Genomic DNA, 17,683 nt, shown 5'->3' on the forward strand with positions numbered 1-17,683 from the left:
TAATGCATGATGTACAAGTAGGCTCAAGTTTACAATGACAGATGAAGGGATGCCCAACAAGGTGAGTGGGTAGGAAGGAGGCTTAATTTTCACATTTTTTGTCTTTTTCCTGAAAACTCAAGACGCATCCCTCGGATAATAAAATTATATATCAGCTTTAAAAAGAAGAAAAAAACCTTCTATACAAAAATGATGGAGCTAATAGAGTGCTGGTGCCTGTTATGGTAAATTAATTCATGAATATTAACGTTAAGTGCGGCGGAGGCGGATTTGTCACTTATTCAGCTTCTTCTTGAAACCCTTATAATAGATATTTGCCAAGCTTGAAACGTAGCGTAGCGTATTTATCTGGTGATATGACCTCAATTTGTCTAAATGAGCACTGCCCCAACCCCTAAAGTGGGAGGAGATGGAGCCCCCCCCCCCCCCCCTACCTCATCTCCGCCCCTTGAACTTGAAAGGAACCAACACGAGGGGGTGGGGTCGTTCGGGTGGAATTCAGAATTTTGTTGAAAACCCTATACATATGAAAAAAAAAAACCCGGAAAGAAATTTTCTATACAACCAAGAGTAATAGAACACAATCTTATCACATTTTTAGAAGGTAGATCTATACTTTGATGAAATTTCACTTCTGCTTACTAAATGATGTGGGGGCTACCCTGGTCTTATCCCTATAGCTTTGGGGAAGGGGAACAACTTGGACTTGTTGCCCCTTCGAACAAAGTGGGACTCTATTACCCTATGAGAGATGCTACCTCCCACGTTCGGTGGAAATCCGTCAAAGATTTCTCAAGAGGATGCAGAATGTGTGAAAATCCCCCTCCTCCCCCTCAACCCCCCCCCCCCCCGATAAAGACACCCCTCGATCCGCCACAATCAAACTTGAAATAAAATTTCAGCCATTAATGTCTTCATAGCACTAACTAAGCTCTCTTTTCTGGTTTGACAGAAGAAGAAAAAAATTGAGTTTAGGGACGCCGAGGCTTCAACCCCCCCCCCCCCCTTAAGCAGTGTGTGTGTGTGTGTGTGTGTGTGTGTGTGTATGGGGGGGGGGGGGCTCATTTTAACAAATTAAGTGCGTATCACCGTAAAGAGGCAATCTGCCAATTTTGGTGAAAATCTGTCGTAGATTTTTCAAGAAGATGCTGAAAATGTGGAAATTCCTCTCTTTGCCCTCACCCCCTCGATCTGGAGACCCCTTGATCCGCGCCATAACCAAACATGAAATTTCATTCATTAACGCTGTGTCTTCATAGCACTAACTTAGCTCTATCTTTATCGGTTTGACAGAAGAAGTCCTAGAGTTTAGGGACGTTGAAGCTTCAACCCCCCGCAGTCCCCCCCCCCCCCCCCCCCTTCGGCGAAGGGGGGGGGGGGCGCATTTTGACAAATCAAGATTATATTACCATAAATATGACTGTCTCTATATTTCACAAGTTGGGTGAAAATCCGTCCTAGATTTTTCGAGAATGTGCTGAAAATGTGGAAAATCCCCCTCCTCCCCTCACCCCCGATAAGGGCACCCCTGGGTCCGCCATAATCAAACATGAAATTTTAGTCATTAATGTCTTCATAGCACTAACTTAGCTCTTTCTTTTTCGGTTCGACAGATGAAAAAAAAAAATCAAGCGTTTACCATGGTATAGGGACTCTGAGGCTTCAACTCCTCCCCCTCCCCCTCCTCAGGATTGGTGTGTGTGTGTGGGGGGGGGGGGGGGGGGCTCATTTTGACAAATTACGATCATATCACCATTAAGATGTTATCTGCCAAATCTGGTGAAAAATCGTTGTAGGGTTTGCAAGGAAATGCTGAAAATGTAATAAAAAACTAGAAATGTCGCTATGGCGACTGATGCCTCCGCCATAATGCATGATTCTCCCAATAGGTGTATACTAGTAGTACAATGTCTTCACAATGTGTGATGACAGTTTCACATAACTGGCAAAATATTGAAATGACAGGTTTGTCAGAAATATCTTGAATGTTCACTTTCCTTGAACTGGGTTTGCTATAATTATTGTCTAGGAGTGCAGGTACACATATTTAGGAAATTGAGAATTTTTACTTGACTTCTGACGGACCCTTTTATAAGTTTATGCATTGAGTAATTTCCAAGGTATGAAAAAAGAATGTAATTACAGTACAAGATAGTTTGTTGTTGTTGTTGTTGTTGTTGTTGTTTTTTGGGGGGGGGGGGGCATTGAAACCTGGCCCTTGACACTTAACCTTTGACCTTTGATCTTCTGGCTGGAAATTTCCCGGAGAATCTCCATTAGGTAATGCACGTATATATTAAGTTTTAAAACTAATAATGCAAGCATTGCATATACTAGTATATGAGGGAAATAGTAAACTTTGAGGAGTTGACCTTGACCTTTGACCCCCTGACTATTGACCCACGACCCCTAAATTCCCTAGATAATCCCTGCCAGTCAGTACATGCGTGCACCAAGTTCCATGAAGATACATTGAACCATTTGCGAGAAAAGTGATATTGCAACATTTTCACCTAACCTTTGACCTTTTGACCTTTGACCTTATGACATGAAACTCTCCTTGGAGAATCTTTACGCAGTAGTACATGTCTACACTAAGCTTCAAGAAAATACCTTTGGGCATTGCATAGATATGGAGAAATAGCAACATTTTCAGCATTTGACCTAGACCTTTTGACCTTTGACCTCTTGCCAATGTCACCTAAATCTACTCAACTAATTGATCCATCCTACATCATCCTTGGACCAAGTTTGGTGAAAGCTGCTTCATCCAGTTTTGAGTTATCACGTAAACAGATAAATTTTAGGATTTGACCTTGATATTTGACCTTTGACCTCTGTCCGATTTCACTAGAAAACTAATCAAGTAATTGCCCCATCATACATCATCCTCCGACAAAGTTTGGTGAAATTTGCTCGATCCAGTCTTGAGTTATCGCGTAAACGGATACAATTTCATGATTTGACCTTGACCTTTGACCTCTGACCTTCGGCCGATTTCACCCAAAATCTTATCAAATAATAACCCTATCATACTTTATACTTGGACCAAATTTGGTAAAATTCCAGTCAATATTACTTATCTTACTTATATTACTTAAAGTTATCGCGTAAACGAAAGCGGATGGACGTACGTACGGACGGACAACCCGAAAACATAATGCCTCCGGCACCACTTCGTGGCGGAGGCATAAAAAGACAGATGGTCGCTAAGACAGGTGGTAAAGATGGTAATATCGTGCGCAGCTTTGATTGAGAGTTTCTCTTCCATCTCTACATAATATAGGTGAAATGAATGGTTTGCACATTTCCCGGCGACGTTTTGCACATTTCCCGGCAAAATTGAACATTTGCACATTTCCCGGCGTCACGTTTGCACATTTCCCGTTGATGAAATTTAGAGATTTGCACATTTCCCGGCAAGACGTTTGCACATTTCCCGGCGACTTTTGCACATTTCCCGGCGGCAGGCGTTTGCACATTTCCAGGCGTTTCACATTTCCCGGCGTTTGCACATTTCCCGGCTCCACAGGGGTATCTCACTGAGCGGCGAACGTTGGCAAACGTAGCGAATTTGGGATTTTGCCAGGGTTCGTAAAGGGGGTATCTCACTGAGCGACGAACGTTTGCGAACGTAGCGAATTTGGGAATTCGCCAGGGTTCGTAAACGGTTGCAAAAGGTTCGTTAATATTCTCAAGCAAGTTCGCAAACGGTTTTTATTGTCGCAAACAGTTTTTCTTGTCGCAAAGAAATTTTGAACATGTTCAAAATTTCTTCGCGAACCTTTGCGAATTTGTATTTTCGCTAACAGTTGCAAACATTCGCAAACATTCGCAAAACACTCGTAAGAATTCGCAAACGGTCGTAATACGGTGTCGCTAACGTTTTATTCGATTCGCCACTGCTAGCGAACAAGTCTTATGTGAAAGCTCCTGAAACAGGCAAGGTTTCTTGAAGCTCTTGACATCTCCATCATGTAATTGCTGCAAAAGCTTTTCATTGTAATTACCAAAGTCTGTCCTCTGCAACAACCACTTTTTGATCCAAACAGTCTTTCTTTTCTTCTTCCTTTCTTGTTTTTCTTCATCTTCTTTCTCTTCTTTCAATAGGGGAGAACAACTTTTTCTACTAACACGCATAAGAAAGAATATCGATATTTTTATGTATATCCAAAAAATGGGCCCTTTCGGGCATTTATCCCCTATTGGCCAGAGTCAAACCTTGGTTATCAACAGATATGAGTTATATTATATGATTATACCAATATGAAACTGGCCAATAGGGGATAGCAGCAACATTTACAAGCGATATTCCTCTATTATGGAAAATACACAAATTTCCAAATACATCCCCAAATAGGCCGTTTTGGGCATTTATCCCCTATTGGCTATGGTCAAACCTTGTTTATTAACATTTATGAGTTATTTGACGTCAGTTATAGTAATGTAAACCTTGCCAAAAGGGCAAAACAGCTTTTTCTACTAACACATATAACTCAAGTACAAAAAAAATCGATATTTTCATGTTTATCACAAAAAGGGAACTTTCGGGCATTTATCCCCTATTGGCCAGAGTCAAACCTTGGTTATCAACAGATATGAGTTATATAATATAATTATACCAATATGAAACTGGCCAATAGGGGGATAGCAGCAACAATTACAAGCGATATTCCTCTATTATGGAAAATACACAAATTTCCAAATACATCCCCAAATAGGCCGTTTTGGGCATTTATCCCCTATTGGCTATGGTCAAACCTTGTTTATTAACATTTATGAGTTATTTGACGTCAGTTATACTAATGTAAACCTTGCCAAAAGGGGAAACAGCTTTTTCTACTAACACATATAACTCACTTTGATTTACTTTGTTTTTGGATGTTTCAGTCATTCAAACCCGATTTTCATCAAATTAACTTTAAATTCCTCTTTAAATGATATGCTCTGTACTATATCATAAGTGTTTTCTTGGTATCTTGCAAAAAGTTAAAAGACCAATTCTCATCTCCACCAATACTGTACCACCCCTTTAAGGGAAAAGGAGTGGAGAAGAAGAGCATGGATGGAAAGCTTGAAGGGAGAATAGTTGAAAGTTATGGAATAGGCTATACAATGGTACATGTATCAGAGAGTTGTGAAATAACATGATCGCTTAAATCTAATGACACCTGATTGGAATAAACATCATACATTGGAAAATGTTTGATTTTTTTCTAATTTTAAAATTAGTACATTGTATCAAAAGTGTTGTATTTGTCTTTCAGACCCCCCTCACTCTCTTATTTCTAAAACGTCTTTCTCTTCTCCCGTCTCTCCATACATCATAAGTATTTGTTCAAAATACAAGCTCTCTCTATCTCTCTTGACTTCCTCTCATATCACATGATTTCTGTTTCTAAGACCCCCTCTCTATATACATTGTATGTACATGTATTGATTTTATTTCTCAGACCCCAACCCCCTCTGTTATACTAGGTGTTTCAAAAAACATTTCCCACTTTTGATTCTTAATAATTCAAAAACTATTTATCAGATAACACTGTCATTGATATGAGTGATAGCTGAATAGTGTACAGTTTGGTTGGAGGTGGTTTAAATATGAAAGCATGAATCAGTTTCATGAAATTCATGATTAATTTCACAGTTTAGGTTCCAGATTTTGCTCTATTTTCAACCCTCTGTACAAAATTTCACTTTGCACAGGGGTCAATGGGTGTGTATGGGAGTGTGTGGTTAACACCCTGACAATGGTCCTGAACAATGGCCAGGCTTTGAATGCTTCATTATTTATTCATGAGAAATTCCACTATCACAACTAGTCTTTATTCAGCCTCTAGCAGTATCTGTGTAAAGTCAAACGCCTGCCAATACTGTCGTTGAGTCGCGACAGTGCTCTCCTTACTTCTGAAAAACGAAATTACAATGAATACCTTCTGTTCTATCGTAAACATGGTGACACGAAGCAAAGAAATCAATTGGACTATACACTTGTGTATATGGAGCCTTAAATAAATCTACTGTGAAACAAATCGCCCCAATGATAAATGCTGCTGAACTCTTTACCAAAAATAATATCTTTTTATCAAAAAAAGCGAAAAATTTGTCAACTATCTAATTAGTAGACAATTGTATTAAAATGAGGAACTTTAGATCATTTATGCTTATTTATATCCCAAATTTAGTGATATGTGAAGCAAAATTTGAAAATGATTGCCAGCTGGAATGAAATGTGGTGTTTGCAAGCACATGGAAACATGTGCTTACTTTTTCCATGTGCATACATTTTACCCTTTACCGTGCATGAATTCAGACTAGCAGTGCCCAGGGCAATCCACATGAATTATTGATTAAGCATTCACGTGCCATGGACCGCGAGACTGACGCCTAGTCAACAGGTGGTTCAGGCATGTCCATTGTTCATGGCCATTGTCAGCACACACTCACATACACATCATTGGTTCTTGTGCAAAGTTCAATTTTTGTACAGAGGGTTAAAATTTGACCAAAATCTGAAACCTTACTTCAAAATCAATCTTAGATCTAATGAAACTGATTTATGCTTTCACATTCAAATTACCTTCAACAAAATTGTACACTATTCAGCTATTACTCATATTAATGACAGTTTTATCGGATGAATAGGTTTTGCACTATTAATGATCAAAAGTGGGAAATGTTTTTTGAAACACCTAGTATCTGTTGCTATTAAAGGCCCTAAATCTATCTTCATACTGATGGTATATTATTCTGTTTCTCAAACCTGCCCCTCTTTTCTTCATACTAGTTTCAAAGACTCACTCTGCATATTCATTTTTCCGACCTCTCTCGACCCCCTCCTTTTTTCAAATGCATGACTCGTGTATTTTTCCCTTCCTCAATCATAGCTTGATCATACAATTTATTTGTTTCTCATACGCGCTCTCTGTCTCTCCCCCTTCTCTCTTTCTGATTCTTAAACTTTACAATGTTTGTTTACAAGACCACTTATTACTCTCTACATTGAAACATGTACGGTCACATGTTATGAAGGAAAATTACACCACTGTTGCATGAAGTCATTATGCACTTTATTCACTTCTTTATGTTCAAGCACTTTTTCTTTTCATGAAGGTACAGATGTAATCTGATCCTCCAATATCCAAGAAGTATTGTAATACAAACTAGAACTATCACTCGATGTGATTAATATCCCTAAAACTAAACAATGAGGCAGTTAGCTCAACAGGCAATGATTACTTTGAAAAAAAATACCATGACAATGTAATTTTCAACATTGAATAAAATTAACAGTAATGTGTTATTTTGCTCACTGATAGTCACATGTGCCATATCTCGTCAAGTGCTCAAAACTTGAGTTAGTAAAGTAAGTAAATCAGCAATTTCTATACGATTTTCATTAAAAAATACTGTTACCATGTCAACACAATGTTTTACATATATAAAAAAAATGAAGTTTGCACAAGTATATGTCATAGCTGTCACATATGCCAAATTTCAAGTCAAATGCTCAAAATCTGAGGGAGTTAGGTGAATTCATATCATTGTATGATTTTCTTTCAAAATATGCTGTCACCATGTGTAGAGCCCACTAATGTCAACAATAATCGACCAGTATATAGAGTCATAACAACCACTAATGTGATTGTCGTATCGTCAAGCTATATGCTCACTTGACGACAGTCTTCTGCATTTACACTCCCTTAATTCAGTCAGATCATTTGATTTTCTTTATTCCGAGTGGTTCCCTATCGACGCGTTCTCTTACTCTTTTCTTTAATCTGTTGATACACGTATATCTCAATTTTATATTCGGATGTACACACTGCATGTTTCATTCTCTTGTAAACAAAAAGAAATGACTGTATTTCATTTTTGTAATATCATAATCGATGCAGAAAATTCTTAATAAATTCATTTGAATTGGGATCGCATGTAATGTCATAACAACCACTAATATCATCATAACACGTCGACGACAAATGTCATAATGGCCATAACACGTCGACAACTGTCAAAATCGGATTAACCACAAATGTCATAACACGTCGACGACAAAATGTTGAAATCAAATTAATCACAAAATGTCATGCGTCGCAAATGTCATAACGCGTCGACCACATATGTAAAATGTCAAATTTTTCAAATTTACTTCAAATGTCATAACGCGAACAAAATATAGAGACGGGGCACAAGAGAGGGATGCTCCCCCTCTCGATCCGCGATTGCGTCAGCCACAACTGTCAAAATCGGATTAATCACAAATGTCATAACACCTCGACCAGAAATGTCAAAATTTCCTAATTTACTGCAAATGTCATAACGTTTCACAGGGGAAGATCCAGGAATTCCGTAAAGGGAAGGCGCCTTTTCAAAATCAAAAGCTTGCGCAACCAGCTTCCTTTTATTTCATTTTATTTCTTTTTGTTACAGCAAAAGTAGGAGAGGGGCGCCGCGCCGCCTCTCTCAGAACCGCGACTGCGTCAACCACAAGTTGATGGCAAAACCCAGTCCTTGCATTACAGGGAGGCGACTTTTCAAAACTACAAGCTGGCGCAACTCCTCCCCCCCCCCCCCCCCCCCCCGCCGCCCGCGATTTTTTTTTTCCGTAACCCCAACGCGTCGAAATTGCCCATTGTGTCACTTGAGCAAAGACTATCAGTGTGCAAGTTGGTTTTTGTACGCATGTGCGTGGACTGCATGACTTGGGCAGTTAGGCGTTGAGTTTGTACTGTTACACACAGTACCATTGGCATGGTCGTCTGCTAACTACAGAATCAGATTACAATGTGAGAATGAGACGCCGTCCTTCAAACAGAAGCATAACGGGTTTGTGTGTATGGGTATGTGTGTGTGTGTGTGAGTGTGTGTGTGTGTGTGTGTGTGTGTGTGTGTGTGTGTGTGTGTGTGCGTGTGTGTATGTGTGTGTTTCCACTTCACATGTCATCAGCATCGCCTTTGTAGGTATTTCTGTGGTTTTGATCGCCGTCTACTGACATTTTTCCTGTGTCTACTGGGCTCACACGGGTAAATAATTCCCCTTAGAAAAAATTCTGTAAAACAGCTGGATGAAATGAGATGTTTCATCTTCACTAACCTGGATAAGTGAGATATACCCTGTCATCCATCAAATTTCCCAGGTGGGTTCTTCGGCTTAAATTCTGTCCAAGGGTCTGCAAAGCCAAACTACGAGTTCTCTTCACTCAAAAAAATCACATCTTTTCTGTACATGCAGCCAATGAAATAAAGTCTCCTCAAATTCAATCAGAAAAGCTTTCATCTTCCAACCAAAATGCAGTTTGTAGAAGAATTCATACTCAATATTTACAGCTATTCAGTTTTTGCCAAACTATATCATTGATTTTAAATTAATTCTTCTTCATTTATTTTGGTATCTTTGGTACGAATTTGTGAAGGGGTCTGGGACATTCCATTTTATTTGTACAGGTGTGAGCCCAATTAGGATGCATGCAAACTCGACGTCGTCATCAATATCTTGCAAAAAAAGTAAATTGGAAATCCAATTGAAGCTTGGAATAAATTATAATCAAAGTATTATATATCTAGGTCTACAGCTGCAGCGATTGCTATTGTTATCAATATTAATCATGTCTATTAACCCCCACAAAATCAGATTTGAAGTAGTTTGCAGGCACAAACCCTTGTTGGTCGTAAAGGAGTCTGCGCCAAGACTACTATATGCACCACTTCGGCACTGTCCTATAGGCCCTGTGTTGTAGCTTCTCCCTTGTTGGGAGAGGCTGCAGTAGTTTGCAGGCACAAACCCTTGTTGGTCGTAAAGGAGTCTGCGCCAAGACTACTACATGCACCACTTTGGCACTGTCCCATAGGCCCTGTGTTGAAGCTTCTCCCAACAAGGGTTTGTACAACCTTTGGGTCCATAAACACCTTTTCATGTTTATTGGGCGGAGCTTCACTCTGAGAGGATTGTCATGGTAACCGTGATTGACATGCTGTCTGGCTGACAACCACTGAGATAAAGGTCAACCTGAGTAGAAAACCAGATGGTGGTTTGAACTGTTATGTAAGACTTGGGATGTGCTTTCTAGAGCAAGAATGCTCCCCTCTGCAATGAGTGACCACCTCCTTGCACATGAGGAACCAAGGAACAATTATCCCAGCCATTCCCTTTCTGCATGGAGGTGGGAATCTCTTCCCACCTCCCTGCTTTCGGTTTGTTTCTTCTTTTCTCTCTTTTCAAGCTCTCAGTAGATCTTATTCTTTCTTTTTTTTCTGTCTACTCTTCATAATTACCGAATCATATCAAGACCAACATGATTTTCCCTCTATTTTCACCTTTTTCTCAATAAATCTCTTTGTGAAAGAAATACTAAATAAATCATTCTCTGTTTTTGTACATTGAAAATGCATTCCCCATTTGCATGAAATATCTGAGCAAGTTTGTAGTTTTTTTATATATCAGTCTACCTAACCTGTATAGTTTTTTGGGCCTCTGGCGTACATACTTATGTAATGTGTCATGTTTAAACTCCTTCTTTCATATTTCTATTATTTCATGAAGAGCTATAAACATACCTAAGTCTTAATCAAGATTATACCAAACTATATGTCTTTACGAGCCTAACCTTTATCTGTTTAAAAAGAAAGAAGTAGCTTCGTATGTGACATTCTGATTTAATGCGAGTCTACATAAAACCTTAATTCACCTATTTATGCATAGTGCCTGCTTATCATGCATTTCGTCAAATTTGCCGACTCGAACTTTGATAATAAATGTACCAAGGCTTATTCATCTACAGTAATAGATTACTATACTTTGTGATTTGGTGACCTTTCCCTTCAGGCCTACGTAATTTTCTTGCTCGTGCTATTGCTAATGTGAGGTACATATACCAACATAATATACCCGATTTCAAGTTTTCAAATTCTCAACGAAATACTTGCCAATAGGCCCATAGGAGCTGAGATATAAAGTTAGCTAACCTGGATCAATCCATTCAAGTAAAAATCTGACACCAAAGTCAAATTTGCAACTGTCATGCATTCAAACTGTTTCTTACAAATATTGTGGATAAAGAGCTTAATAACAAAGTTATGAATTTTTAAAGTTATAACTTTCTCTTTATCTAACTTTCCCCAAACTGTCACTGATATGTTCTAATCGCTGAATTCTCTCAATCCACATGTATTTCAATGTGAATTTGTCTTTTACCGATATCATCAAAATATTTCTTGCGATTGTTTGATATTTCTATAAAACAGTGTTGCATTGTCATAAAGCCATGAACGCATAACTGAAGTAATGTTGTAATGCTTTCGGGGAGTAGATAAAAGAAAAGAGATGATATATATTTTGATGATATCGTAAAAGTGATATGTACTGTGCAATTTCACGTTGAAATACATGTGGACTGAGAGAGTTCAGCAACATTATTAGAACATATCAGCGACAGTTTGAGGAAAATTAGATAAAGAAAAAGTTATGGGCTTTTGAAGTTTCTATAACCAGGTCAAAATATCAAGGTCCCACACATAATATGGGCTTGATCATTACCAAGGAATATATGCCCATTTTTTAAAAGAGAAATGGTTACAGTTTCAGAGACTTCAACCCCAAGTACCTTCTGATCTGGAGATTCTCCCGCCTGAAACCCCTGGCAAACGGGAGACTCCAACTTGATGTTCGCGAAGCGCATATCACGAGCGCGAATTTCCCTGCGGCCGGGGTCCAGGGCCCGCTTGAGCTCTGGAAGCTCTAATAATTAGAGTTCTTAATGTTCTCTTGTGCTATCTAAGGCTTATTTTTCAACATACGAACACACAATGTGAGAAATCATTTTAAGTGGGAGACACAGAGCCAGGGCAGGAGAGATTAAATCTCAAGCGGGAGAACGGGAGATTTGGCAAAAACGGGCTTTCGGCGGGAGATCTCCAGTTGAAAGCGGGAGAGATGGAGTCTCTGCAGTTTAAAGAACAATAGCCTACCTACATTTCTTTAAAAAAACAAACAGAAGTTCATTGAAACAAACAAGCAAAAATGTGTTGCTCAGAAAATAAAGAGAATGTACCACAGGCGAGGACTGGCAGCAACAATACATGCAATCCAGACTAGAACTATCACTAAATGTGATTAATACCCCATGGACCTCAACCTGAGCGAGTTAGCTCAGTACACAATGTTTTTGTGTGCTTTTTATCAGGTTGCTACCGTGGCAATGCATTATTCAACATTGACAAAAATGTGTTTTTCAATATAAATGCATATATATCTATAATGGTCCCCCAAAATGTACCGAATCTATTAAAAGCTATGACAACATTCTAAAAACTGAGGAAAATCAGCATAAGCCATAATGTTTTTGTATGATTTATTTTTATTCAAAAAGTTCATAATTTTTGTGGCAAATACTGTCCGTCCATGACGAAAGAAGTGAATATTTTTTTAATGAAAAATGCCTATAAAATGGCAACACAGAATTGCCATACTCCAAAGACAGAGTTTAAGCATCAACATGCTATATAGTGGTCACATGTACCAAATATCACATCAAATGTTCGAAGACTGAGGGAGTATGCTCTATATTATTATCCATAATATTTGTTTATAAAAAAAAAATGTTGCCATGGGAATGCATTGTTCAACATTGAGGAAAGAAATGCTTTGAGCAATTGAAATGTGTATTGGTCACATGTGTCAAATCTCAATCAAATCCTAGAAACTGCTGGATTTAGCTAAATCAATTAGTAATTTGTATGTTATCACGTAAATACATTGGTCAGCAATGACAAGAGATGAAGTTTGGATATCTTCACTTTACATTTTAGCAGCCAAAATATATGCGAAATTTCAATTCTATATAATGCTCAATAACTGATGGAGTTACAGTTGATCAATCCACATATGTAAGAAAATATTCATGTCATGGCAACAGACAGACTGAAAACCACACATACACACACAAATGTCTTGCTAAATGACATAGGCCCTATAAATATACATGTAAGTAAGAGTGATCATCAGTCTCTAAAACTGCAAATCAAATGTTCAAAAAGTGGGCAGTTTGTTCCACAAATGTTTTTGATAGAAATGCTGTTAATGGCAAACACTGTCGACAATGACGAAAGATAAAATTTGTATACAAAATGGTGGTCACATGTGCCAAATTTCAAGTCTATTGCTCAAAAAGCGATGGAGTTAGGTCAATTCATGTGACTTTGTATTTATCCATAAAAATACTAATGTTCCATGGAAAGAGGCATATTGAAAATTCTATTAAATGTATTATTTAAGTGTTGTGCAAAATAACATTATTATAGAGTGGTCATGATTCCCAAATTGCAACTCAAATGGTTTTAAAAAAAATGAAAAAAGTTTGATCCACAAAATTGTAAATGATTTTAAAAATATGAATAATGTTGTTATCATGGCAAAACATTGGTCAACAGTGACAAATATTACGCTGTTGCCAGCAGACTGCAGGTTCATTTCCAAAAAGCACTTAATTAGATTATTACAGCTACGACACAGCAGATTCAACTCATTTTGAGTGAATACATGACAAGTAAGTACTGTATTAGCTCTTTCAGTGTTATGCAATTAATAAAGATGGAAAACAATTGATTGCAACCAGCAACTGATTTTATTAGTATAGAATAGAGAATTATAATCAATTGCAAGTTATGATTCAGCATCCAGGAGATTTTACATTGATATCTATCACAAGTTTTAAAAGATGTATGTATAAATTCACTCAGGAAATGCATTGTTTTATCAGACCAATACATAGAGAGGAATTGACAGTGAATTTGAAACACTGTCGGAACTTGCAATAGGAGAGAGATCAAACTAGGGAGAGAAGTTACTAGTATACAGAAGACCATCTCTGACTCTACTTATTAAAGATTACTCTTAGAAGTAGAAAACCTCTTAGAAGTAATGTTTTTCTGGGTTTGGTTCATGCATAGGCATGCACCAGAACTGTTCTTTGCTTTTCAACCTTGATCTTCTCAAAGTTTAGGTTTTATTCAGAACCTATACATAATGAAATTCAAGGGTATTAATTTTAAATTATCACATAGGTTGGTACACTTACAATGAACCTAGGTTTGTGTTTAATTAGTGGGCCCATGACTACACAGTATACCAGCGAGTAAAAGAAAAAAAAGGCGTTTAAGAGATGGTAGTTTTGGTTGAGAAGGTGATTCAACTTTTAACTTTTTGCATGATAGAAACTACTTGACATATTAAAGAGTAGTTAAAATTTTATTCGATGAAAGTCGGATTTGGAAATATCCAAAAACAAAGTATAGCAAAGTGGTCCATAAGAGAAAGTTCCCACATTTCATTAGGACCAATTGTTTGGCGATATCTCAACAATCTCAGATTTGATTTTCGTCAAACAAAATTTTAATAGAATAGTATGTAGGGGCCGATGCTCTTTTGATAGTCATATTTCTATAAGTGGATTCTCGTTAATTGTTGCAAAAAGTTAAAACATGCCTTGAAATCTTGTTCAGAAAAGTAGATGATGCCCTAAAAAATATCTCATTACATTTTAGTCATTTCATGGTTTACACCATGAATCCACATAGCATAGGTCTGCAGGCTGCTCCATGGTTTACAGAAGAGTCAGATTTAGAGGGGAAAAGATGACTGTACTGTGTAAGGGAGAAACGGTCACCCCTTGGAATCTGGTGTACTGGTATCAATGGGGGAAGGGTTGTCTGACCAGTGTTGTTTTTATTTCACCCATGGACTGGTGATATCTGTCTTCCTAATTATCCAGTTATTGGGTGCTGCCAGCGAAGTCCCCAGAGATGGTGATGGACATTGGAAAGCAACCAATCACATGGGTAGAGGGTGGAGTTTGATTTTCACCGTGAGAAACTGTTTTTAGAAGTCTGTACAAACCCTTGTTGGGAGAGGCTGCAGTGTAGTGGTGCGTGTATTAGTCTTGGCGCATGCAGACTCCTATACGACCAACAAGGGTTTGTGCCTGCAAACTAAGGCTGCAGTGCAGTGGTGCGTGTATTAGTCTTGGCACATGCAGACTCCTAATACGACCAACAAGGGTTTGTGCCTGCAAACTAGATTTGAAGTGGGCATTGGGTCTTGGGTAACATGGATGAACTACTGGGTTAATTTGGGTTTATCCTCCAACTTCACGATGATTCAGAAAGGCGTAGTATAGGCTCCTTAGGCCTATTGTTCAGGTTCATGTAATCAAGATATGTGATTACATTCTCGTGAAATAACATCCAATATGAAGATGGGGGAGGGAAGAGAAACTGGGGTAGAGCTAGTAATCATCGATTTTGATAAAATCTCTCTATAAATTTAATCAGCTTTACAAAGGCATTTTGAATCGGCATTTAAAAATAAAAAAAAAGGTCCTATGTCCAACAAAATCAATTTATTTTCCCAGTCCATACATGTACAAAATTGCTCTAGTATCACGATTTGAATTGCTCTATCAATAATTTTTTTGATGTTCACTTGCATTGCCAACCCTATCGAGTCCTTCTCATCACGTACCATCGTCACCTCTACCACCACGACCATCATTGAAGGAAACCAAAACCCAAAAAGAAATATGGATTGAGTGAAAGCAGCCACATTAGTAGAACACATTACTGAAAGTATAAGGAATATCGGGCAATCGATGCAAAAGTTATGAATATTTAACGTTTTGATGTTTGAACCACTGGCTGCATATAACATCATGTGTGGGCAACAACATAAAGAAAAAAGAAAACAAGCATGTTTTCACTTTTCTTGAGTAATGGAAGAGCATTTGATTAACCACTTTCAGAAAGTAGGGGGAATGATTACTTACCCTTAACAAAAATTTTGTCAGTATCAATTAAGTTGAGGGAATGTGTAATTTTATTGATTTTTTTGTGTGTGGAATTCTCTTTATATTTCCTTTACATTGTTGTCCACTAAAGACGTCACGGTCTCTATAGTAATCTCTTTTTTCAGTGATTACAATACCAAAAATATAAAAACGAATAACTTGCATCGATTGTCCGATTTTTCCTCAAACTTTCACTGATGTGTAACGCTAATATTGTTGCGTTCACTCAATCCATATTGTTCTTTGGGTTTTGGTTTCTTAACAACTGCACTCATCACTTATACCATAATTGCTTTTATTAGATTACCATGCACGACCATAAACATCATTTCTATCATTTCACAACTGGATATCATCTTATCATCATCACCACGATTATCACTCGTATTACCATCGTATACATATCACCACAAGCAATATATCTTCCACCACTATCAATACTTTTTTTTCATGTCATCAATCCATCAACAACAACTTCACGAAATCTCTTTCAGAGTTTTCTGCATCATCACCATTATCCTCAGTCTAAATAAGCATTGCGACTGGCAATATATTCCTACTCGATCCCTTCCTCCAATGCCCACATGGCCTAGCACCCTTAATTGAATTGATGAAGAGAAACGATTGAATATTAAAACACTGATTTTTGTTTGTTTGTGGGTTTGCTTGTTTGTTTGTAAGAACACTAGCCGCATTCACACGTACACAATAGCTGGTTACCGAGCGCGCACCAAAACTCGAGTTCTTGTTATACTCGCAACTTTTTATAAAATTCATGATCGATATATCATAGAAACAAACACCTGGCTTTAACTGGTATCAGATTCCCAGGTGGGTTCATGACTTTAAAAATGTGTATAAACCATTTGTTGTCGACCGACACCCAAAAAGGGAAGCCATGTGTGATTTGTTGTCTCAAAGTCGTGCAGTATCGTACACATAAAGAGTGATGAGATATTAGAGCTGTGATAGAAGTTTACCAGTATGAAGTTTATCAATATCAGCATAACCATATTATGTGAGAGAGAGAGAAAAAAAAATCCAACCCACCAGCTCCGATTCTCAAGTAAAACACATTTGTAGACGAGATTTGAAACGATCGTTTTATAATGTGTTATTTGGCACAAAATAATTTCCCTTATTTTCAAAAATGGTAATCGATAACCAAATGAAAATCACTTTGCCAGATATTAGCCAAATTTAAGATCTTTTCATTAAGTTGGCGCAACGAGCATCAGTTCAGAGTCACAGGGGCTACTTTCGAGTTTTTATGAAATACATTCATAGGAAACTGATAACTACAAGTTTGAACAATGATAGCACCCATTATTATGGTTACAGTTCGTTATCTACAAGGTTCGTTATTCAGAAGATTCTTTTTTCCGAAGGTTCGCTATTCCGAAGTTTCGTTTTTCAAAGGTTCGTTTATCCGAAAATGAGTTGAGTTGAGTTGAGTTTATTTTTTGTTTTTCAGCAAGGCCGTGTTTCACATAGAATAACAAAGTATACAAACACACGGCGAAAATGCAAACATATGCAATGATATACAACAAATAACAAACACAGAACAAGTTGCAAAGAGAGTACAAAATGAAACAAAGCTCGTTATTCCGAAGGTTCGTTACGGACCCTATTTCCTTGTCGGATCAACAAACCTTCGGAATAACGAACCCTGTTTTATTTTCGGATTAGCGAACCTTCGGAATAACGAACCGTATTTTATTTTCGAATGAACGAGCCTTCGGAAAGCGAACCCTAGTTTTTTTTTTTCGGATAAACGAACCTTCGGAATAACTAACCTGCGGAATAACGTCACAAATATTCGGATTAACATACCCTTTTTG

This window comes from Diadema antillarum, unplaced genomic scaffold (genome assembly GCF_040938485.1).
Source record: "Diadema antillarum isolate AM-2024a unplaced genomic scaffold, OU_Dant_1.0 seq00000250_RagTag, whole genome shotgun sequence".
Lineage (NCBI taxonomy): Eukaryota > Metazoa > Echinodermata > Echinoidea > Diadematoida > Diadematidae > Diadema > Diadema antillarum.